Consider the following 25957-nt stretch of genomic DNA (forward strand, 5'->3'; position numbering starts at 1 on the left):
CTCATCAGAGGGTTCCTCATCCGAAACTGATGAGGAAACGGCAACGGAGTGGGCAACGTCTGACTCGCTGAATCCGGTCGCACTGGTGGATGCGTGACGGAGCCGGACGCAATATCATGGTACTGCTGCACAGTCTGTGAACTGTCAACAACCATGGGGACGCGAGGAAGTACAGCGTCAACCCGAAACTGTCTAGACTGTCTGGGTTGTGCAGTCAACACCCTACCGGGTTGCTGAGGTTGACGCACTGCGTCACAACAAGTCACCTCTGCTGGTTGTTGAACGTCTTCCTAGTGACACACTGAACGTCAACAACCACCTCCGAGCGTCGCTTACGTCAACGTGCGACTGGCAACCCACACTGGGTCGCATCGATGGAGGAACCACCTCAACTGGCAGACGCGAGTAGGATACCTCAGCGTCAACAGGGCGCACAACCAACCGGTAGGAAGGTTGTTGGCCAGAAGGTTCTTCTCCGTATTAAGTCCTCTATCAAGGACACAAGCTTGGACTGCATGTCTTGCAGCAAAGCCCATTTAGGGTCTACGGGAGCAGGTGTGGCAACAGACGGGGTTAGCGACTGAAGCGGAACCATTTACCATCCCTGGAAGCCTTGTTATGTGTGACATAATAGTACAGCAAAACTTCAAAAGCTCGACAAAAGTTGAGAAGTTGACCTGTAAACAACTGGAGCGTCTCCTGGCTAGGCGCCTGGGCGAGTCTACCAGAATTGAGAAGTCTACCTAGGCAGAAGCATGAACTCCCAAGCCGAGAACTTCTCTCGTGTCCTATCAGACTCTCGCTCTATAAGCCAGTTAAAAAGAAGGGAAATCAAAAGGCTGTATCCCTAAAACTCCTCCTGGTGCCAAAACCAGTCGCCTAGCCAACGTAACGCTCTCTAGGAGAGCGAGAGAGCACTAGCTTAACAACAACGGCTTCGAAGTAGCTAGGCCTAGTGTAAGTTCTGACGTGAGGCGAACGAGGAGCAGCAGTTACAAGATCTGGACGAAGATCCTTAAAAAATCATCATGATTTAATTAAAGTCCATAGGAGGCTAAGCAGCTTAAGGCTCCTCTCCAAATGACAGAGTCCTCAAAGGAATATCAGTAGGAGGGAGAACAGCACTTTCTCATCTACAGGAACCTTGTCCGAGAAAAGCTAGGTTATCTCAGTGAGGGTCTCACTGGTGCATTAGCAGCAGACCAGAAGGCAACGTTATGTAACTACTTGACAGTCTGTGAACTGTCAAAAACTGAACTGTCAACCACAACAGGTGCGTGAGGACATACAGCACTGGTGCATTAGCAGCAGACCAGAAGGCAACGTTATGTAACTGCTTGACAGTCTGTGAACTGTCAAAAAACTGAACTGTCAACCACAACAGGTGCGTGAGGACATACAGCACTGGTGCATTAGTAGCAGACCAGAAGGCAACGTCATGTAACTGCTTGACAGTCTGTGAGCTGGCAACAACCAAAGCTGTGTGGGGAAGCCTCAACTCCTGACTGACTAGTCTGCTGCGGGCGAGTGGCGGTAACCACAGTGGGTTGCGGAGGCTGACGCACCGTGTCAAAACACGGCAGCTTAACTCCACCCTCCTGTTGTTGTGGTAGCACACGCACGTCAACGGAGGGTTCCGTGCGTCTGTGAACGTCAACATGCGTCTGGCAGGGTCGACTGCGCATGGGTGGAGGAGCTCTCACAGCTGGAGTGTGGGAGCAGGCAGCCACAGCGTCTGCTGGGCGCACAACCGTGGTAGGTTGTAGGCTAACGGGTGCAGCGTCAACCTTCTCCGCACGATACTCCTGCAAAAAAGATGCTAACTGTGTCTGCATAGACTGTAGCAAAGACCACTTAGGGTCTACAGCAGCAGGTGCGGCAACAGACGGTGTTACTTCCTGTTGCGGTACCGCTTTACCTCTCTTAGGAGGTGTGCAGTCATCGGAAGACTGCAGAGAGTCCGAACTGACCCAGTGGCTACACCTGGGCCGTTGGACTTGCGCGGAAGGGACCGACTTGCACTTAATAAGCTGCGAGACCTTGGTCCAAGGTTTCTTACGAGAAACCTCTTCCGCAGACGAGAAGTAAATGGGCTCTCTCGTCTTTGTGTGGGTGGGGCGATCTTGGGTAGATACGCCCGAAACCACGGAGGGAAAAACGTCTGTTCGTTGATCAAGGCCTGACGAACCCATAAGTCGTTCGACATTACTTCTCCCCTGGGCTTGGGAGCTTGCAAGAGGTCCCGGACTAGGTGAACGACAGGCACGAACAGACGAACCCTCGGACGCAACACTGTAACACTTTGCGCATATCACTTTATCACTTCGATTTTCTGTTTTGCACTTATTTCACTGAAATCGAAACTTTTACTGATTTCTACCTGAAACACGCAATCCTACCCTTCATTAAAAGGTAGTAATTGCGAAAACAGTCGTATAATGCAACAGAAAACATATATAAAGATAAAGAATTCAGTGGCTGGGAAAGAGACTAAACACTAGTTCAAATAAACTACGTTTACAATCTCTCACCGCACATAGCCTGGGAACAAGAATAAAACCCTAGAAACGTTTTACCTTCTTCCCCGTACAGCGACTAGGGAGGAGAGTAAAACGAGAACAACGTTACCCGCTTGAACGAAACGTTTTTTCTCCTCTCTCTCCCTCCGTCTCTATGTCTTTCTCTCTTTCTCTCTTGATTTCGCATCTGAGAGAAGAGCCCAATTATATATCGTCAAAACATGTTATTTGCTAAAGGAAAAAACTGAAAGGTTTTCCAAATAAAAAGTTCCTTTAATTTAGAATTTAAACCATTTAAGCTAAGAAAGAATGAACGAAACGCCAGAATCGGTTTACTCTTACTGCAAAGTGAAACCGTGATACACTCTCTCTCTATCGTAACGATAGAGCGCATGTTGAACGTCCTGAACGTCAACAACTGCGTAGACTAAAAAACTAAACGTTAGTTCATCTTTGAAAACAGTACGAGACTATCAAAGAAATTCTTTCATAAAACATTAAATTTAAAAAGTTTTAAATTCTTTAAAGGTTAAATACGATATAACGGGCTCAACGTTGAATAACTTCGGTTCCAAGTTAGGACCGCCTACTATCAGGAAAGGTCGCATATAAACAAAACATAAAAAAGGGATTTTGACGTAGGAAAAATCTATTTCTGGGCGAGGGACCTGTGCCGCCCAGTGAATAAGCTCCATTTAGCACTTATTCTTAGGTAATTTACTGCTAAATATACCAGAGAAAAAATGTAAAGGAGTGCTAGGTTAACTAGCTCGCTCACCTATTGGTGTCGGTATAAAATTGGGCGTATAATCCAGAGGTCCCGCACTATTTAGATTCATCCACGACAGAAACCCCAATAGAGGAGAGCCGTTCAACCTCACTCGGTACTACTAACACTGCATCCGCTCAGAACCCAACTCCTTAGCACCCAAAGTTTGGGGACTCCAAGGGAGAGGAGCTGGGAGGGTTCACTGGGCGGCACAGGTCCCTCGCCCAGAAATAGATTTTTCCTATGTCAAAATCCCTTTTTTGGGCTCGAACCTGTGCCGCCCAGTGAATCTATACAAGAGAAATGTCACCAAACTTGCAAAATAAAGGAAAAAACATAAGCGTAAGGGAAATACAGGATGCTTTAATCAGAGATGAGTACCAAAAAACAATTATAAGGGTATCTTAAATATGAACATAAATCCACTTGGTAGACAATTGACAAATAAGGTAGGTATAATAATGCCGTGAGTGATAATATATACAGATACTCAGGAGTTTTAAAAATTTACAAATATAATAACAGTATTCAGGTGCGAGACCAACGAATACAATAGGGTATAAATGAGGCAGGTAAGAGGGAGAGATAAAGAGACAAGGCATTAACTTGTGAGTTACCTGGGAGTAACTACGCTCCCTGCAGCTACTGTAGAAAATTTTAGGGCTTCCAAATGTTTAAGGTAGTGTTTCTTGAACACTGACAGTGATTTCCACCCTGTATACCTGGAAAGGTCCGTAAAATTCATGTGGTGAAAAAAGTTCACCGAAGTAGCAACCGCTCTGATATCATGTGCAAGAGGAAAAGAGTCAGGGCTAGCTTGTTTAATAAAATACAAAATTTGTTGCCTGATCCCTTTAATAGTAATGGTACCGCCTTGTTCTCTAACGAATAGAGGCCCCGAGGAGTTAGAGGAGGTCCGGGATAAATAAGACCTAAGAGTAGTAACAGGGCACAGAGACGGGTCTTGCGTGAGGGGAACAATTTTCCAGGAGGACCATCTGTTCTGAGGGTCTTCGTTCTTAGCCAAAAAGAATTTGTTAGGTGAAAGAAGGACCTCTCCCGAAGGCAGGAACTCAATATGACCCGGGTCTCTCGACAAGGCTGCCAGTTCAGAAATTCTTGCCCCGGAAGCCAAGCTCACCAGGAAAAGTGTTTTCCTGAGAAGGGGAATGTAATCGCAAGAACTGTTAAGGGTATCAGAAGCCAATTTGAGTACATCATTAAGGAACCAGGTCACCGGGGTAGGACGAGTAACCGGTTTCAGTCTGGCACAGGCTTTCGGAATTGAAGCTAACAAAGAGTCGGTTAAGTCTATGTTAAAACCCACTAGGAAGATCTTTTTCAAAGCAGATTTAATAGTGGTGATAGTATTGGCTGCCAGACCTGATTCTAATAAAGATCTAAAGAAAGTGACTGTAAGGTTCAAGTTCATACAGTTCACGTCTGAGTCTATCAAAAATTTTGCCAACTTTTTAACTGCAGAGTCATACTGGCGGATGGTGGAATCCCGTTTATCCGATTCAAGGAACAGGGTGTTTTGAGGATCAATATTGGCACCATGCATGGCCGCAAACTTCATAAAGTCCATAAAGCTAGGGCGCTCTGAATGTTTGAGGAAGCGTACACAACGCGTGTTTGTACTATCTGAGACAGAACCGGATTGGGTATCGGGTGAGGGTATAGTCTCAACTCTCGCAGGAGAGGATACCAGTTGCTCTTGGGCCAGTTGGGTGCGACCAAGGCTACTTGTCCCTTGAAGGATCTCAGCTTGTCTAGAACTTTCAGCAAAAGATTCACCGGGGGAAAGAGATAAATCTTTTCCCAGATGTCCCAATTCTGAGACATGGCGTCTGTGGCATAAGCCTGAGGGTCTAGATTGGGAGCCACATATACTCTCAATTTGTGGTTGGACTCCGTGGCGAAGAGGTCCACTTGGAGACCGGGAACCTGAGAGAGAATCCACCGAAATGACTTTAGATCGAGTGACCATTCCGATTCTAGAGGGGAGGTCCGGGACAGGGCGTCTGCCACTACATTCCGGACTCCCGCCAGGTGGACAGCTGAAAGATGCCAATGGTTCAAGGCTGCTAGGGAGAATATGGCTACTAGAACATGGTTCAGAGGCCCTGACTTTGACCCGCCTCTGTTGAGGCAGCGGACCACCACTTCGCTGTCGAGGACCAGACGAAGGTGATGTCTCTTGGGAAGAGCGAGACGTTTCAGGGTTAGAAGAACTGCCATGGCCTCCAGCACATTGATGTGAAATTGGCGGAACAAGGGGGACCAAAGACCTTGAACTTTCCTGAGCTGAGAATAGCCGCCCCAACCTGATAAGGATGCGTCCGTGTGAATGATTAACTTCGGAGGCGGAAATCGAAGGGGAACTGACTTTGACAGACTGTTTGCTCTTGTCCAAGGAAGAAGTCTTTCCCGGAGAATGGGAGGAAGGCGGACTTTCCTGTCCCGGAGCTTCCGGTTCGCCCTCGAACGCCAGACACGATTGATATCTTTCAATTTTGCCTTCAGAAGAAGATCCGTCACTGAGGCAAACTGAAGGGACCCCAGAATCCTCTCTTGGAGTCGTCTGGAACTTACTTTGTCTTTGAGAAAGCGTTTGGTGTTCCTTGCAATCTCTAACCTCTTGGGTTTGGGAAGACACAGAGTATGAGATATAAGATCCCATTGCAGGCCGAGCCATTGGAACTTCGATTTTGGAAGAAGACGGGACTTCTTGAAGTTGATCTGGAAGCCTAGAGATTGAAGATAATGGATGACTTTGTGAGTGGCTTTTAGGCAATTTTGGGAGGTGTCTGACCAAATGAGCCAGTCGTCCAGATAGGCTACTACTTGAATCCCTTGATTTCTGAGTTCCTGAACAGCTACTTCTGCTAACTTTGTGAAGATCCTTGGGGCGATGTTGAGCCCGAAAGGCATCACCTTGAAGGAGTAACTTTTGTCCCCTAAGCGAAAGCCTAGATACGGACGGAAGTGTCTCGCTATCGGGACGTGATAATAGGCGTCTGTAAGATCGATAGAGGTGGTGACGGCCCCACGGGGAAGTAAGGTCCGCACCTGCGAGACGGTAAGCATTCGAAACTTGTCGCATTGAATGGACAAGTTGAGAAGGGATAGGTCTAGAATCACTCTTCTCTTGTCTGAATCCTTCTTCGGGACACTGAACAGCCGACCTTGAAACTTCAGGTGTTTCGTTTCTTGTATGGCGTTCTTTTGTAAAAGATCCTGGACAAATTCGACCAGGTCCGGAGTGGAATGTTGATGAAATTTGTTCGGAGGAGGAGGTCCTTGAATCCAACTCCACCCCAGTCCCTTGGAGATGATACTGAAAGCCCAGGGACTGAACCTCCATTTGTTGCGGGAGGCATAGAGCCTCCCCCCTACCTGCTGCACCTCAGTATTGGTTTGAGGAGTTGCCTCCACGTCCGCCTCGGAAGTTCTTTCCCCTGCGAAAGGCTCTTCCCCTGCCTTTGTTCTGGTTAGAACCACGGTGGTAGCCTCTACCTCTACCATAACTCTGGGAAGAGCTATGAGCCTCATAAGACTGGTTAAAGGCAGGAGAAGTGGCAGAGGCACCGGAAAGCTGGCTCTTAGGGAGCAGAACGGTGACATAGTCGTCCGAAGGAGCCTGAGAGGTGGAAGGCTGTGCAGGGGCAACAGGAGATGGGGGAAGAGGCAGCCGGAAATTGGACGAACCACTCTGCTGTTGCCTGAACTGGGTGGAGGTATATGGACGGAGCTTCTTCCTACCCCGGGCTTGGTAGTTTGCAGGGTCATATTTACGTTTAGGAGTCAAACCCCAACGGGCTTTAAGGCTCTGGTTGACTCTAGTGGCCTCCGTCAAGACTTCCTCTACAAGAACCTCAGGGAAGAGATTTGGACCCCAACAGGAGGACCGGATAAGCTTATTAGGTTCATGCCTAATAGTCGCCTCTGCCAGGACATGTTTGCGACACCTGCGTTTAGCAGTAGCGAAGTCATACAGGTCATAGTATAATGACTGCAACGTAGCCTTGTTGAGAGACTTAAAAATACTCTCAGTATCGTAAGTCAAGGCTATCGACTCCGTGGAAGTGGCCAAGTTCAGAGTACGGCCAACGCGTAGGCGGGAATCATACTCCTGTTTAATGAGGGATTCCGGGAGACGGGGAAGCCGCTCACTAAACATTACTGAAGCACAGTCTGCTGCTAGCTTGCCAGAGGTAAAAGTGGTATGGACGTTGTCCCAACACTTAATGCCTGAAGGAAGAAGGAGGGAGATTGGATCCACCTCTCGGATGGGAGGCAAGGGCTTCTCCTCCAGAGCATATTGGAAGGCAAGCTCTGCTACCTTATTGACACATGGAGTCACGGTGTTTTTGTCCATTAAGAACATTGTGAAGGAGCTCTTATAAGGCGTCAACATGGTGTTGGTGCAGCCGATGTCATTCAGGAATCTGGCCCATACAGATTGGGCTTGCTCTTTAGGAAAGATGACTGTCTCTTTGGGGACCTTGTCTAACCGAACCAAAGCTTCCTCGGTAAGCCTGGCATAACCATGAAATGGAAATGCCAGACCAGGAGGAAAGAATTCAAAGTCCTCTAGGGGACGAGTGCCAAGACCCTCCAAAGTTAACATTCCGTCTGAGAACGGGGAATGAAGAGCCATACGCCAAGGGTTATTCTTGGCAAACGGCGGGAGCTTAGAGGCATCCGGGATGAGAGAGCTTTGGACTCGCTCCGGAGCACCTTGCTCTAATGCCCCAAGTCTCTGACCGATGTTAGAGAACATCGTGTCCATCTTAGACTGCATCTCTGATACCAACTTGGCCTGCATCTCCGACACGATGCGAAGCATGGCTGATTCGGAAAGGCCCGGGCTAGCAGCCGGAGTGGCGGAATGAACTCCCGGGTCGCGAGACTTAGAGGAGGAGCCAGAAGCCTTAGATGACAGGTTTGTATTCTGCTTAGAACCATGAGAAGCCTTATGAGGCTTATGAGCTTTAGGTAAGGTTCTAGACTTATTCTTGGGGGGAACCGAGTGTGATCGTTGGGACGAATCACGGTCCCCAGAAAAACCATGAAAGGAAGAGCGATCAGATGAAGAAGAAAGAGAGGGGCTGAGGATAGGAATCTCAGCGCCGGAAACACCTGCCTCACTTACCACCCTACCTGTATCTGGATCATCCAATAACATGGGTTCCACGTCAAGGTTCATGGAGGCAACATTGTCTTCTAGATCCCCGGGGGCGTCCGACGGATCCTGCTCTGGATCAATGAACCCCGCTATGGTGGCATCAATGTGGGCAATGATGGGAGCTGCAACATGCCTAGCCACAGTGGCTGAAGACTTGGCGTTGGGGTAAATCAAGGAACAGTAGTCCTCGGAGAGGACGTACGGCCGCTTGGACTTCACGTTCCGGGCAAAACCACCAACCCACACTTTCAGTGTGGCCCGAGCCGCAGACTTTTGCTCCGGGGATGCCTGAAATAATAGTGGGAATTAAAAAGGGAAGACTCCCAGTGGTCCTTCAAGACCATAGATATCTTACTAAAAAGTGTATGTATGCCAAAAAAGGTAAGATAAATAAGAAGGCAACATAGCCAACGGGACTCACCGAGTCAGATGCAAGGGTGGTAACGAGGTCAAAACAGACCACACAGTTATCCGGGTGCCATACCACGGCATCCTCCAGCTGCACTCCGCAGAGGGCGTGAGACCGACAGACGGTATGGCCGCAGGGCTGATGTAGAACAGCTGCACAGGCCGTCGTCTGACAATGCACCATCTATAAAAAGAATAGTATATGAGAAACTGTAATTCTCTTAAGTAGGGGCGGGTCCGGAGGACCCGGGCCTAACATAAGCCTAACACAAGATTAGGGCTTAACTGTAATATTCTTAAGTAGGGGCGGGTCCGGAGGACCCGGCCCTAAACATAAGTCTAGCTTAAGACTAAAGTATAGCCATCCATTCCGGTCGAGCCGGGAGCATAAAAAAGGATGCAACAACAAGAAATTAAGACACATGGTGTCTGATTTCCCGGGGCGAGGCTAAGCCCCGGGCCGGGAAATAAAAGTATCCAAAACCAATTCGTATAGGAACTCCGGGATAGTGATCTGTCATATAATCATTATATATAATCATAGGAAATGTTATAAATTAATAGGGGGACGGAACTGTAGATAAGAACCGCCAACCGAACCCAGAGGGTTTCATATAACATAAACCAGTGTGATAAGTGAATATAAAATAGGGTGCACCGGGATCCAACTCTGTTGACCGGTGGCCAACCAGACTAGACAGAGACGAACCCGCCGGGACACCCGGAGGACAAAGTCCATAAACACTGAACTACCCCCACTAAAAGGAGGGAAGGCAACGGTCCCCTAGGGGAGGGGGGGAGAGAAGCCTAGCCGCCCACCTAGCGAGAGGGGGAGCATGGGGGAGGATCACGTGATACGGAGCAGCAGGGCTACCAACTGACGATCCCCAACCAGACAGATCAAACGGAGTAATAGCACAATATTCATTATAATAGTAATAGCGTTGATAATATAAAATAAACACATAAAAATTTTTGGGCAAGGCATGCAACATAATAATTAAATCACAAAAGACACACCTGATGGCTTAAAAAATAACATTGCCGCTTAGCAACGAAGGTCGGCAGCCATAACGATACGTAAATGATATCGGCCCAAAAAGTGAACCACGAGGGTTCTAAACGCTAAATAATGAATATCCACAATAACAAATAAAATTTAATAATAAAAATAATACATATAGTAACACCGCGAGTGAAACTAAAAGCTCTCAAAACAGGAGTACCAACTGAAGGTGGAATCAAGCAAGATCGATATGAACGAAGAGAATAAACTCCTATAATTCAAACATTAAACGATCTAGGTTGCTCAAAACACAGCAAAACCAAGCTTGGTACTTAACTTAGACGGTGTCTCCAGGGAAACCGACGAAGAAGCCATAATCCAATGAAAATAAGTGGAAAAACGAGAGCACAACAAAAAAGCGGGTTACAACACAAGACGTGCTAAAAGGAGTTGGGTTCTGAGCGGATGCAGTGTTAGTAGTACCGAGTGAGGTTGAACGGCTCTCCTCTATTGGGGTTTCTGTCGTGGATGAATCTAAATAGTGCGGGACCTCTGGATTATACGCCCAATTTTATACCGACACCAATAGGTGAGCGAGCTAGTTAACCTAGCACTCCTTTACATTTTTTCTCTGGTATATTTAGCAGTAAATTACCTAAGAATAAGTGCTAAATGGAGCTTATTCACTGGGCGGCACAGGTTCGAGCCCAGAAATTTATTTTTTATATGTTTATAATAAATGGAAAGTTAATCGAAGAGGCCTAATAAAGGCGGAGAGATATAAAATATATAGATCTATAACGTGTTAAGCAAAATTACTAAAAACCTAAACACACTTCCGTCTAAGGGAAGGGTCGGCCATTTAAAAGTGAAAGAGAGTCCATACTCTCTTTGTCACCATAATTAAATCTATCCAAAACGAGTTCAAGTTTTGAAATGAAGATAAAAACCCTGCATAGCGAAAGCTCAAAACTGGAATAGTGTACTTCACCGAATAGTTGTGAAAACAAATCCAGTTAGTAACAGCGTATTTAGTAGGTCTTGCCAGTGGCACGACAGAGAGAAAATTGGTTCTGTGTTGACATGGAGTACTTGAGTACCTGCTCGACAGATGGCGCTGTTGATGTACACCCCCACCTGTATAGCGATCGCTGGCGTATTTTGTCCTTAGGTTTTTCTGTCGGGCAGCAGAGCTGACAGCTATATGATCACCGGCTAAGTTTAATATTGAAAAATACAAATTATCTTCGAATTTGTCATTTGTTCCGTAACCGAAATACAAACCACGCTATTTACATTGGGGGACTTACCCCTTAGGTAGGATGGAAAGTCCCCAGCCATACTGGCTTTGGCTTTACCCGGGGACTCAGAATCCGAGTGAGTCGCACTCGAGAAAAGGAGTCCCTGCACCTCACAAGTTCCTTGCTCCGCAAGGAACCGTGTGGCCTACATAAGCTTGTGTGTGAAGGAAGAAGTGTGACCCGTCCTAGGCAGTTGACCTGGAGTTCCAGAAGGAACTCTGGGTTAGGACGTTCCCAATACCACCTCGTCAGGGTATGGGGGACGCGACAGTATTGACTCAATACTCGGAACACAAGGAAGCATGGTTTACCCTGCAGAGGTTCGAGGTCAGCTATGCAGAGACCAGGATGCTGCTTCCCCGTAGAGGGGATGATGAAGAAAGAAATAAGGGCCAGACATACTTCTTTCGTTCATGCAGACTAAAACCTGATGACAATGCCCTCAACCTTCTGCTACCTGTCCAAAAAGGAGCCTGAGGTTAGACCAGCTGTTGTGTAGCCACCACAGAGCGATAGAAAACGTATCGAAACTCCTGTGGGTCACGCCCTGCAGGAAGCGGGCTGCGAAGGTCATTAGACGCTTCCAGACTCCAGCTTGTAGCACCTGCGTCACAGAGTAGTATTACTCTAAGGCGAGGGACGTTGCGATGTATCCAACATCGTGCTGTAGGGCGACGTGACGGGGGAAGGTCTGGAGTCAGGTCGAGATGAATGTCCTTGAGTCCGAGCTGAAGAGGTATACTGGTGACTCTCCCCCGTGTCCTCCTTGTGCTCCCAAATCGGCTGCAACTGAGGACAAACTGCAGCTGTTCCCAAAGCTAACCTCTCGATTCCTTTACTGGCAAGAAAGAGAAGGTTTTGGGACATCAGATACAGAATGGAGACTCAAAATCTTGAAGGAATTGGACCGAAGGGCCGGGACCCCAAGATTCTGAGTCTAGCCAACAACTCAGGAGCGAACCTGAATGTTGCCTTCCCCTCTTCCTTAGAAAGGGCGGAGTCGTACGAGACCAAGAAGATTGCTTACACACTGGCCGCGGCCAGAGTGAGCAGGAGACCCAAGACGGAATACAATCCGAGGACTGTCGTAAAGGGTCTTGAGAAGATCTCTTAAGGGACTAAAAAGTCCGAGCCTTGCTCCAAGTTGGAGGTCTCACTCCGACTAGGGCAGGGACGATCGTAGCTTCGCATGAGCGAGGAAAGATCCAGCGGGCAGGAAAAAGTTATTCCTTTAAGCCTGAAGGCCAGGGAAAGGCTGGGCGAAAGGCTTCATTGCGGAGAGCGGAAAGGAGTTTCCTCCCGCCGAAAGGCAATAAGACCGTTATTGCTGGAGAAGCGGCCTCAAGGGAAGAGGTATATCTCCCACGGCACCAACCACCGAAGACTCTTCACTTCGCCTGGAAGACCCCTGCGGATGACTATCGCAGAAGACGCGACCTCCGTCCCGCGACTGTAGCGGGTTGTCTCTTCTTGAGGAGGAGGCGTAGTGTCTCCAGGCATGAAGCCGAAGCGACACCCCGGTTCGTGAAAGATGTTGCAGTGTGGTTGTTTGAGTAGTCTGTGCCGTGGGAGAAGCTCTCCCGGGAGTTCCGTCAGGGGAAGCAGAGGGTCCGGAAACCGTTCTGCGCATAGTCCCAGTGGAGCTCTCCCATTGAAAGGTTGACAGACAACCTGGTCTTGTTGAGACCCATTCTCCACAGACAAAAAGGAGGGAAGACGCAGGCGTCGAAGTTGTCCCACCATCACTGGAATGCATCTTGCCAGAGTCTCGGGGTCTGAGACTGGGAGGAAGAACAGCGGAAGCTTGAGGTTCCAAGCTGTCGCGATCAGGTCCCCCAGACCAGGACTTGCTGGTTACTCAAGGCCAAAGACCCCCAGGTACACTCTTTCTACGAGGCTCTGCTCGGATAGTCGGAGAGAACATTCCTCTGCCTGGAATGAGAGAGCCGATGGTGGTATTGAGAGTATCTCAATCATCTCGGTATCTCTACTGCAAGATGTGAAGGTGTGAAAATGCGTTAGAACACGCCAGAATCATGAAGTCGACGCGCACGGAGCGACTCGGCAGGAGCTGTAGGATCTGTAGAGGGGCCAGACTACGGCCCCTAAGCCTGCCTGAATGATGGAGAGGTATCCTTCAGGTCCTGACCATAGGCCTGGACCGGAACATGCGCCCCCCCCCCCCCCCCCCTTTTCTTTGATGAGTCCGAGAACAGCATCAAGAATGTGGGGAAAGGACGAGAATATCCACTACAATCAAGAGGTTCCATAGGTCAACACCCACTGCAGGTCTAATAGTTCCGCTGGTCCCATAGGGGCCAGGAAGTCCAGTTAATCGTTGCCTGAAACCACCGGAACTTGGACCGCCCCACATGGAACTTATCCTGTGGCGACCGTTCGGAACTATAGACGGGTCAATGAGGAAAGGAGAACTAGGAAACGTTCCAAGGTAGGGCTGAAAGCTCTGCTTGACTGAGAACAGGTACTGCGACTCTCCTCAGCCTTGCCACAGTCAACTGAAGGGAAGGCTCGGAGGAGGTGGCAACAGAATCTGGCGTCCCCAGGTGGTCACCCATCCAAGTACCGACCAGAACCGACGTTGCTTAACCTCGCTGGACGGACGAGAGGCGGGGCTTCCAACGTGGTAAGGCCGTTGACTCAATATCATGGCAGATACTCCAGATGTTGAGGCCGAAGAAGAGAAGGCTCCTAGCAAAATACCATGAACCCACACTCATGGTAAGCATCCGGAAGCTTGTCCCGGCGCTGAAGAAGGTCGAACCCGAGCTTACCGGAGTTGACCAGCCCTCCTAAAAGCAAAGGAGGCGGAAGCCTGCACCTGAGCGGCCATGAGGAAAGCAGGGAGAGTTCTTTGGGGAAAAAAATCTGCGATGCCACGGCGGGATCGCCACACTGCATCATAAGCAGGAATACCTGCAGTCTAGGCTGAATTCCACGAGCTCCCTGGAAGATGGATGGAATGGAAACTGAAAGTACCCGTCCTTCCGATCCAGGGTTTAAGGAGTCCTGTCGCCTCGTTACCAGTCTGATCGATTCTGCTGTTCTACGCTGGACGAAGTTTGTTCGACAAACTTGATCAGGGCTGAGAGGTCGACTACGGAACTCCCGTCTCAGATACTTCCTTACAAGAAAGGATCGACTGAAGAAGCCGGGGGTGAAGCCGTCGATGATCCTATGGAGGACCTTCTCCTAAGGTATGGATCATTCTGCCCAAACGGGCAACTCTTGCCGACCCTATGGCATAGAGGTTCAGAGACACTGAATTCGCTGACAGAGACGGCAGGCGCGATATCCTTGGCTGATCACAGAGATCGTGCGGGAATGGGCATCAGGAAGCTGTCATCCAGATGAGTAACCTTAAGCATCCTCCCAGCGTAAAACCTGCAAGGGGGGGGTGCCAATCCTAGAGTTCGTGAACTCTGCCGCTCCCTTTAGGACTATGCCCCCCCGGGGGAGCCTCCCGTGCCATCTGTTTCTGACAGGAGGAAACTGCAATTGGACACCTTGTCTCAGTTGTCGTAGCCGATAACTTAGGCCGACGTGGTTGAAAGAAAAAGGCGCTGGAGCCCTGCAGTGTCTGGAAGAAAGCGCCTTGGAGGAGTGAAAACGGAAGTCGACTTCCTCCGAACAGCCGCTGTCTAAGTCTCTGTCCTTGGGCACAAACAAACTCTTCTCAAGGATGGAAGGGTCTCTGAGGTTGTCGACATCCACGGATGAGACACCCGGAAGGAAGCCCTCGGTCAGCGCGTCCAGATGGTACAACATCGAGCTTGCCCGCAAGTTAGATACTTAACGACGAAACGCCAAAGTGCCTGAGCCCGAGAGGAGGAAAGTACCCATGACCTTCCTGTAGCTTCCTTGAACCAAACCTCGGGCCGTAACTGAGGAGGGAAAGGACCTGGTAAGCCCCCTACACGAGGTGGAGAAGAGGAAGGGGTAAGCAGTCACCCCTTGGCCGATGGAGAAATCTCGAACGGAAAGCCCCCCGCCAAAAATCCTTCCAGGAAATGACGGGGAAGGGCTAACCCAGGTTCAGGAAAGAGGAGTGTTGCTCAGACCTCCCTGAAGATTCTTCCCATTCTTGCAAGTGCCATGCTCTGCGTTTACGGGGTGAGGCCGTGTTCTGGAAATACGCTCCAGAAGAACTCGCCAGGCTGGCCATGCTGCGAAAACCCCAATGGGAATCGTGGTCGCAATCGCCCTGGAGCTCGCACGATGGTAAATCAATGATTTGCGCGTGGGCGAACGTGGAAGCGCCCATGCGCGGTCACGCAAACGAAGGTGAGCAAAGGAGCGCAGAAGGAGGGCGAGCGTGGAAGGAAGGGCGAGAGCTGGTGGTCGGCGAGTGATAACCCATAGGCGAGCAATGGATACTGCAAGAATTAAGCCGAAGTTCGTGCGAAGAAACACTGTAGGTTCGCGCGACGGAACCCCGTCGGTCCGCGCGACGGAACCCCGTCGGTCCGCGCGACGGAACCCCGTCGGTCCGCGCGACGGAACCCCGTCGGTCCGCGCGACGGAACCCCGTCGGTCCGCGCGACGGAACCCCGTCGGTCCGCGCGACGGAACCCCGTCGGTCCGCGCGACGGAACCCCGTCGGTCCGCGCGACGGAACCCCGTCGGTCCGCGCGACGGAACCCCGTCGGTCCGCGCGACGGAACGCCGTCGGTCCGCGCGACGGAACACCGTCGGTCCGCGCGACGGAACACCGTCGGTCCGCGCGACGGAACACCGTCCGTCCGCGCGACGGAACACCGTCCGTCCGCGCGACGGAACACCGTCCGTCCGCGCGACGGAACACCGTCCGTCCGCGCGACGGAACACCGTCCGTCCGCGCGACGGAACACCGTCCGTCCGCGCGACGGAACACCGTCCGTCCGCGCGACGGAACACCGTCCGTCCGCGCGACGGAACACCGTCCGTTCCCGCGATGGGATACCGTTGGTTCGCGCACGGGTGAACATTGGAGAGCATGTGCGCGGGCGCGCATGAGCGTAGACGCGCAGGCACGCGGGCGTGCGGTCGCGCAGGAACGTGGGCGTGTGGCCGCGCAGGCACGTGGGCGCGCGGGTGAGCACAGGCGGTCGGGAGACCGATGGCGCGTCGGCAAGCGATGGCGCGTTCTGGCGGGGCGATAGCCCGCAGGAGAGTGACGGAGCGTTGGCAAGCGATAGCGCGTCGGCAAGCGATGGCACGTCGGCAAGCGACGGCGCGTTGGCAAGTGGTGGTGCGTTAACAAAACGCTAGCGAGCAGATGAAGAATCGCACGGGTGCATAGGCGATTGCCAACGTGAGAGACACTAGTGATGGTTAGCGCGCATCGCGCTAACAGAAGGCGCGCAGGTGCATCAGGAAGGTGAGCGCTGAAGCCAGCTGTTAATCAGGCGATCCTAGACGGTCAGAAACCCGTTGGCGCCCATTGGTGGGCGGCAAAGAAGGGCGCGCAGATGTGCGCTGGCGATTGAAGAAAGCTGGCGCACAGAAGGACAGAAGAAAGGTGAGCGCTGGCGAGCAGGAGGAAGATCTACGGCAAGACTCAGCTACCGGAGATCGTGGTCCACAGCAGGCGAGCGCTAGATCGCTACTGATGGTGGTCAGGGGAACTGACACGCATGGCAAATCGATGGCGATCGTTGACGCTTAGGAGATCGCTGGCGAGCAGGTGAACGTTGACGTGTCTAAGGTCGCTGGCGAGCTGATGATCGCTGACGAGCAGAAGGCAACGCATGGAAGACTGCGCATAGAAGAAGAGTCCTTGACCCAGACCTGAACCGAAGTTCTAGATCGCGAGGGCGAACGTGGGCGCACAGGGCGCGTAACAGGAACCAACAGGAACAGCAGAGATGATCATCATGAGAGCGCTGACGAACAGGAGAGCGTTGGCGAACAGGAGAGCGCTAGCGATCAGGAAGCGCTGATGAGCAGGAGAGCGCCTGTGCGCTAACACTGAGCTAGCTACCACTCCCCTACCCCCCCCCCGCCAACTAGCGCGGGGGTAATACACCCTCGTTAAATTCTAATGGCTCGCCATTTCAGCTGCGCTAAAAGGTAACCCCAATGTAAATAGCGTGGTTTGTATTTCGGTTACGGAACAATTACAAGTTCAGAGGTAATTTGTATTTTTTCTAACCATACAAAGCTGTAGTTCTTTACCATAGGAGAAGAGACCAACGTTAGCTGATGTATGGCCATAAAACCTTTTAATGAGGTGCCAACAACTGGCTGGTTGTTATCCAGAGGTAGCAAGGAGAAGCACCGGCACCGATCACTCATACCTTTCTCACTGTGATTACAGTTGGGACTTTCCCCTGGGGGTTAGATGATGGCTTGTAAAAGTATGTAAAGAACTACAGGTTTGTATGCTGTAGTTAGAAAAAATACAAATTATCTCCGAATTTGTGATTTGCTCCTACACGCTATAAAAACCCTGCGTTCTTTACAATAGAAGACTCACACTACAGTGGGTGGAAGTCCCTTCAACCGGTTGAAAACTTGCCCCAGGATGCATCATTCATGCATGATAATGTGAGAGATGTGCATCCTTACATCTCGTTAACCTGTGGTCTGTAACCAACTGGTTTACAGCCCAAGCAAAGTGAGTATAAACGTTAGAACACAAATGTAGGTTGGTCAGGGCACCAGCCACCTAATGAGATACTACCACTAGAGTGTTATTGGGTCCTTTGACTGGCCAGAGAGTTCTGCATTGGATACCTCTCTCTTGTTACGACTCATTTTTCATTTGCCTGTACATACAGCGAATAGTCTAGCCTATTCTTTCCACATTCTCCAGTCCTCATACACCTGACAACACTGAGATTACCAAACAATTCTTCTTCACTCAAGGGGTTAACTAAAGCAACGTAATTTTTCAGAGGCTACTTTCCTCTTGGTAAGGGTAGAAGAGACTCTTTAGCTATGGTAAGAAGTGTCCTCTGCACGCAAAGACAGCGTGGGTCCATGTCCTCCTGAGAAAAAGAGTGACAAGCCTTGCCAGGGCAAATACGAATGCTGCACCCTCAAGCACAGTCACATTTGGAAGAAAAATGACAAATTCGCATATAATTTGTATTTTTCCTAACTATACAAACCTTAGCTATTTATTAAGGGTATTACTTTCGGCGTAGCTGAAATGACGAGCCATCAAAGTTTAGTGAGGGTTAACTACCCACACCGCTAGTTAGTAGGGGGTAGGGGAGGGTAGTTTGCTACCGGCCCCGGACCCCTCACACCCCTGTAATTGAGCTCACTTTCCTTGGAGGTAGTACTTCAAGGGGGATAGGGCTGGCGGGCAAGTTTGGTTTAATAGCTAAGATTTGTATAGTTAGGAAAAAACAAATTATCTACGAATTTGTCATTTGTTCCGTAACTGGAATACAAACCACGCTATTTATCAGTGGTGACTCACCCATTAGGAAGGGTGGACATCCCTGCCAATCTGGCTTTCGGGTAAAACCTTGCGGTCCGCGGCTTACTCAAGTTGTGTGTTGATGTATATAGAAGTGTGACCGTCCATGTAAAGTTATTCCGAGTCTTTAGAAAGAAAAACTGTGTAACCAAGACTTTCCCAATACCACCTTGCCAGGGTATGGGGATGCAACAGTATTAGTCTTAATACTAGGTACACAAGGAAGCATGGTTTACCTACAGTAGTTTGAGGTCAGCTGTGCAGAGAACCCAGGATGCTGCTTTCCCCAAGAGAGGGGAGGATGAAGAAAAGAATAAGAGCCAGTCAAACCTTTTTATTCCACACACTAAAACTGGGTAACAATGCCCTCAACCTTCTGCTACTTGCCCAATAAGGAGCTTGAGGTCTTAAACCAGCTGTAGTGCAGCCACCACAGGACCGATAGAGAACGTATCGAGTCTACTGTGGGTCACATCTTGCAGGTAGTGGGATGTGAATGTGGTCTGACGATTCCACATCCCAGCTTGAAGAACCTGAGTCACTGAGAAGTTTCTCTTGAATGGTGTTCTTGGTGACCCTCCTCTTGGTCCTTCCTGTGCTGACAAATAGTGTTGGGATACGAGGACGGGCTGCGGTTATTCTCTTAAGGTACAGCCTCAAACTCCTCACTGGGCAAAGTAAGAGATGGTCTGGATCATCTGTTACAGAATGGAGACTAGTAATCCGGAAGGAGTCGAATCGTGGATCCGCTACTTCCGGGTTCTGAGTCTTAGCAATAAACTCAGGGACAAAGCTGAACGTTACCTCTCCCCATCCCCTTGAATAGGAGATGTCGTATGAGAGACCATGAAGTTCACCGACTCGTTTGACCGACGCCAAAGCTAGCAGGAACACCGTCTTCCAAGTTAGGTGGCGATCGGTTGCCTGGCGTAATGGTTCATAGGGAGGTCTCTTAAGAGACCTGAGAACTCAAACCACGTTCCATGGGGGAGGTCTAACTTCAGACTGAGGACAGGTAAGTTCATAACTCTGTATGAGTAAGGAAAGTTCTAGCGATGAAGAAAGTTCATTCCTTTCAGTCTAAAGGCGAGGCTTAAGGCTGAGCGATAGCCTTTTACTGCGGAGACTGACAGGCGCATTTCTTCACGCAAATACAAGAGGAACTCCGCTATTGCTAGAATAGTGGCATCGAGAGGAGAGATACCCCTTCCACGACATCAACCACAGAAGACTTTCCACTTTGCCTGGTAGACTGCTGCTGATGACTTTCGTAGGTGTCCAGACATACATCCTAATCGCAACTTGTTGCGAAACTCCTCTCCGAGAGAGGAGATGCTGGATAGTCTCCAGGCGTGAAGATCAAGCCTTCGAATACCTAAAAGACTACTTGGTTGGTAGAAATTACTGTGTACAAATTGGAAACTCTTATTCATCATATGAACCCTTAAACAGAGGGGTACCCCAGGGGAGTGTACTTGGCCCAATCTTATTCTGCATCTATACTATTGGTCTCTCGAAAATGCTACAAAGGCATGGCATGAAGTTTAAACTATTTGCAGATGACACACAATTTTACTTCTATATAAACTCTAAACAGAATCCTTGATAGTGTTAGAGAATGGATGACATCTAAAAAAGTAAAATTAAATGAGAACAAAACTGAATTCATGGTGGTGGGCAAGAGAAACAGCGTGAGAAACTTAGGTGACATTCAAATGAACATAAATAATGACTCGGTGCCGATATCTAGTAAAGTTCGAGATCTAGGTGTCTTTCTTGACTGTAACCTATCTCTAAATGCCCGAATAAATAATGTAATAAAAACTGCTGGTTATCATCTAAGAAATATTACGTTTATAAAAAAAGTACCTGGACGAAAATTCTGTAAAGAAACTTGTGATAAACTGTGTTATTACCAGGATTGACTACTGCAACTTCTATCTACTACAATTTACGAAAAGTGCAACTTAAGAAATTACAAAACATAATAAACAGAGGAGCAAGACTAATAAAAGGTGTCCCACCTAGAGAAAGGATCACCCCTATACTAATCGATTTACACTGACTGCCGATTAAAGCAAGAATTGAATTTAAAATATGTACAATAACCCACCAAGTTATTAGAACTGGGCATCCAAAATACTTAAAAGAATTGCTACACAGTGCGCAGCCAACAAATCGTGTTGACACGAGAATAGTTACAGATGGCTTCAAACTCTTGGAACCTAGATATATGTCAACTTTAGGCTCCAGAGCCTTTAAATATGCAGCCGCGAGACTATATAATAAGCTCCCACGAAACATTCGAATGATTGAAGACATTAAGGCTTTCAAGAGGAAACTGAAGACTTTCTTATTTCATGAGTCTTTTGACAGTAACGATTTAAAAGTAAATGAACAATATACTGTATGATATGAAATGTTAAATACACTGAATGTACGAGGTAAATCAACAGTGGCGGTCCTGTAAAGAGTGGGGTTCCCCTGCTGTATGGGACTGGAAAAGCAGCCATCAAAGTAAGTAAGTAAATAAGTAAGTGAAGTCGTAGCAAAGCTACGGCTTTGTGGAATATGTTGGCGTGTGGTTGTTTGAGTAGATGTGTCGTGAAGGGAGTTCTCTTGGGGGCTCCGTTAGGAGTTGCAGAAGATTCGAAAACCATTCTGCGTGATGCCATAGCGGAGATATGAGGGTCATTGAAAGATTGACTGATGTTCTGGCCTTGTTGAGTACCCTCCTCATCAGACAGAACGGGGGAAAGACATAAACGTTGATGTTGTCCCACCGTTGTTGGAATGCATCTTGCCAGAGAGCCTTGGGGTCTGGGACTGGGGAACAATACAATGGGAGCCTGAAGTTCAGGGCCGTTGTGAAGAGGTCCACTGTCGGAGAACCCCACAAAGTCAGGACTTTGTTGGCTACTAGATGATTCAAAGACCACTCGGTACTCACTATCTGAGATGCTCTACTACGGTTGTCGGCGAGCGCATTCCTTTTGCCCGGAATGAAGCGTGCCGATGGTGGTATTGAGTGGATCTCTGCCCATCTCAGTATCTCTACTGCTAGATAGAATAGGTGCTGCGAAAAAGTACCTCCTTGCTTGTTGATGTAAGCCACTACTGCGGTGTTGTCGCTCATCACCACCAATGAGTGGCCTGCCAGGAATTGTTGGAACTGTTGAAGGGCCAGAAAGACAGCCTTCATCTCTAGGAGATTTATGTGGAGGTACTCTTCTGACTCTGACCCGAGGCCTGAGGGCGTGTGGTGCAGCACGTGAGGCCCCCCCCCCCACCCTTTTTTTGAAGCATCTGAGAACAGTATCAAATCCGGGGAGAGGACGAGAAGATCCACTCCCTTTCGTAGATTCTCGTCTGCCACCCACCACTCGAGGTCCGTCAGTTCCGCTGATCCCATGGGGATCCGGATGTCCGGGGAATCGCGAGTCTGATTCCACCGGGACTCGAGTCGCCACTGGAGGGATCTCATCCTGAGACGACCATTGGGAACTAGACAGGCCAGTGATGAAAGGTGACCGAGAAGACGTAACCACGTTTGGGCTGGAAGTTCTTCTCGTCTGAGAAAAGGTCTTGCGACCTTTCTCAGCCTTGTTATCCTGTCGTCTGATGGGAAGGCTTTGTGGAGATTGGTGTCTATAATCATGCCTAGGTATACCAGTCAGTGTGTAAGAAGCAGGGATGACTTCTCAAGATTTACCATGATCTCCAGATCTTGGCAAAGTATCAGAAGTTTGTCTCGGTGTTGAAGAAGGGTTGACAGCGAGTCTGCTAGGATTAGCCAGTCGTCCAGATAGCGGAGGAGACGGATGCCAATCCTGTGTGCCAAAGATGACACTAGGGCAAACACTGGTGAAAACTTGAGGTGCTGTGGAAAGACCGAAGCACAGCACCTTGAACTGGTACTTCCTGTTGTCTAGGCTGAATCTTAAGTACTTCCTTGAAGACGGATGGACTGGGATCTGGAAGTACGCGTCTTTTAGGTCCAGCGTACACATGAAGTACTGAGGTCTTACCGCTAGTCTGACCATGTCTGCTGTCTCCATGCTGAACGGAGTTTGTTTGACAAACTTGTTCAGGGCTGAGAGGTCGATGACTGGTCTCCAGCCTCCAGACACCTTTCTTACAAGAAAGAGTCGAATGAAGAAGCCTGGGGACCCGTCGACCACCTCTTGGAGAGCACCCTTCTTCAACAGGGTCTGGAACTTCTGGCCGAAGGGCCTGGCCCCTTGCCGATCCCATGGCAAGGGAGTCTATTGACACTGGATTCCTGGTCAGGGGAGGGAGAGATGTTATGAATGGGACGCGATATCCTAGATGAATCATGGAGATTGTCCAGGGATCGGCCACGAGTTGCTTCCACCTGTCTGAGCAACTTTGTAGGCATCCCCCCACTGGTGGAGATGCAGGGGGAGTGCCTATCCTAGCATTTGCGGCCTCGGCTGCTCCCTCTAGGATTTTTTCCTCCCCTGGAGGACTTTTTGCCTGTCTTGTCCTTGACAGGAAAGGGCTTATTAGACACCACTGTCTTCTCTGCTGATTTCATCGTTGTGTTATTGGTTGGACAGGACTGCTGAGGTGCTGGAGGTTTATAGTGCTTGGATGTTAAAGCCCTATGGAGGAGGGAGTCCTGATGAGACTTCTTCCACCTCTCAGCACCAAGTTCCACGTCCTTAGGCTCAAACAGGTGGGCTCACTCTAGAGAGGAATGTCTGAGCCTAGTTATCTCGACGTTGGGGACCTGTTGGTGGAATCTCTCAAGACACCACATCTCGACGTTTCAATATGGTGTTTGCCCACAAGTTCAAAACTTGGTGGGCAAGAAACTCGAACATGCAAGTGCCTGAGAGAAGGAAGGTCTCCATTGCTTTCCTAGTACACTCCTTGGAGAAATCCTCGTTTCGTACCAGGATTCCCAAGGTCAATATCCAGATATCCAGCCACGAAGTAACCTGCATCGCATACTTTGTGACCTTTTCCTGGTTAAGGACTTCGGCCTCCGAGAAAGAGACCTGCCGGCTGGAGAGTCTCTCAAGAGAGATCCCCTTGCTTAGCTCTTCCAGAGAGTAGTGAAGAGGAAGAGCTGGACTGGGCTCCTCCAGGATCTAAAAGTACCTTCTCTGTTGTAGACGAGGAGGTGGGAGGAGCTTGTTAGTAGAGCCAAAACAATTGGAGGAGGCAAACTCAGAGAGTTATTGGGCGATCTTAGCCCTGGCACTCTTCAACCCCTGAGACCAGGGCAGGGCTACACTGGTCTTTGAGGGTTTCTGGGTGCCGAAGCACGGTCTAAGACCATGTCCTTGCCCTCCCGAGGGAGTATCTCTGGGCTGGAAAACCTGTTAAGAACCCTAATAAGAGTCAGATCCTGCCAGAATGCATGTTCTGACTCTTGTTGCTCTCCTTCTGATATCGGACTTGCAGTGAAGTCTCCATCTTCCATCCTCAAGAACTCTTCTCAGGGTGGGTCGCGGCCATCCCTCGAGTGGCTGGCTGTCTCCATCTTTGTAGTCCAGGCAGAGGACTTTGGCAGGGTCTTGGAGTCTTTGGACTCCTTCCGAGGAAGGAGGTAAGACTCCAACATCGAAGGCCTGGATGTTGTGTCCCTCCTGATCTCTGACTGTGGGGACTCTCAGCGTGAAGGGAGGTTTCCTCCGACGGTGGAATGGAGGAGAGCCTTTCCTCACGCGACTCCCTTGGTAAAGGGGAGATGGGAGAGTAACCCTGGGGAGATACTGGAGGGACTAGCCTTGATGGCCTGATCGGAGTCAGTTTCATCCTCGAGGAAGTGACCGCGTTGGGAACTCCTCTTTTCCTCTTCAATGGGGTAGAGGAAGCCATGGTTCCGTGTTGCGAGTTTAGAGCTATAGGCTGCTCTGACGAGCAGCCAGACAGGGCAGGATTGAATGCCTGTGTTACGGCTCTGACTAAGGCACTGAACCAAGGCTGCTGACTGACTGAAGCACTGTCAGACAGATCCCCTGAAGGGAAAGGGACCGAAGGTTCCCTACGAGGAGTTACAGTAATAGGTGGGTCCGGCTTAGAAGAAGGCAATTTCGGGATCCAGAACCCCTCTGCTGGTGCCTATTTCCCTTTTCCCGAAGGGCACGCTGAAATGCGTTTGCGGGGAGGGGAATGAGGCGATGGTGACTTGGCCGGGTGTATTTCCTAAGCATGTGCCTGCTGGCGTGCGCTAGAGAATATTGGCGCGCGCAGGTGAGGGCTGGCGCATGGGCGAGCGTTGGCTTGAGCGCACGAACGAGTGGTGGCGCGAGGGCAATAGCTGATGCGCACGTGCTGGCGCGCATGTACGGGCGATTGCCGGACGTGCATGTCTTGGTGCGTGCACGCGAGAGAGACCTGGCGCGCAGATGAGCGCTGAATTGTGCGCGCAGGAGAGTGATGGCGCGTAGGTGAGCGCTGACACGCGGAAGAATATTGGCGTGCAGGCAAGTGCTGGCGCGTGGGAGCGCGCTGGTGTACAGGAGAGATCTGATGCGCAGGAGAACGCTGGCAAGTAGGAGATCATGGGCATGTAGGCACAGGCCACACAGGAGATTGCTGACGCGCAGGAGAGCGCAAGCGCTAAGAAGGGCACTGGCACTTGGGAGACCGCGGGCGCGTGGGCGCACAGGCAACCATGGGCACGTGGGCGAAGGAGAATGCTGGTGCGTATGCGCATGTTGTAGCTGCCGTCTATGAGGGCGAGCAGGTGAAGGGGGCGCCGAAGCGTTGTAGAGGCGCTGACGAGCAGGCTGGTGTTGACGAACTGCTGGTGAGCACTGATGTCCTGTAGGAGGTTGGCGAGTTGCAGAGCGATGGCGCACAGCTGCACACTTTGGTAGGGCCTCAAGAGGTTTTAACAGGAACAGGAACGGTGAAGGAAGGTCAGCAGGTCTGATGGTTGGCAGGTCAGGAACTGGGATGTGACCTTTGTAAGGGCGAGCATCCACCGATGGGGATCGCGAGCGATCTGCAGAGAGGTCCAGGACCTAAGTCGGAGGACTAGCAGCAGGTCCAGTGACAGTTGAAGGTCGAGGGCCAGATGACTGCAGCGGAGACTCCTCTGCAGGTGAAGGCTGCGACGACAAAGCAGAAGAGTCGTGACGGGAGAACTCTTAGGTGAAGTGGAGGGCGAACTTTCCAACGAAAGTGCCCTCTAGGGGCCGTTGGATCAGCAAGCTGACAGCACGCCGCAGCAGTCCTCCGAAGAGGAGTCTCTAAGAGAGAACTCCCCCGAGGGAGAGAAACACTCGCAGGAGAGACAGACGTTGCACTTAGTTTTCCCTTCGAAGGATGCTCAGGAACAGGGGAAACTAAGTCGG

At 50.0% G+C, this 25957-nt stretch overlaps 1 protein-coding gene and 1 pseudogene across 1 annotated transcript in view; both read right to left on the bottom strand.

Annotated features, from left to right (window-relative positions):
- Positions 1 to 25957, bottom strand: part of eEFSec (eukaryotic translation elongation factor, selenocysteine-specific) — a 77058-nt gene that overhangs the window by 22300 nt on the left and 28801 nt on the right. The gene's annotated exons all lie outside the window — the stretch shown is intronic.
- On the bottom strand, positions 13734 to 13852 carry LOC137643411 (5S ribosomal RNA; annotated as a pseudogene).

This window comes from Palaemon carinicauda, chromosome 6 (genome assembly GCF_036898095.1).
Source record: "Palaemon carinicauda isolate YSFRI2023 chromosome 6, ASM3689809v2, whole genome shotgun sequence".
Taxonomy (NCBI): Eukaryota; Metazoa; Arthropoda; class Malacostraca; order Decapoda; family Palaemonidae; genus Palaemon; species Palaemon carinicauda.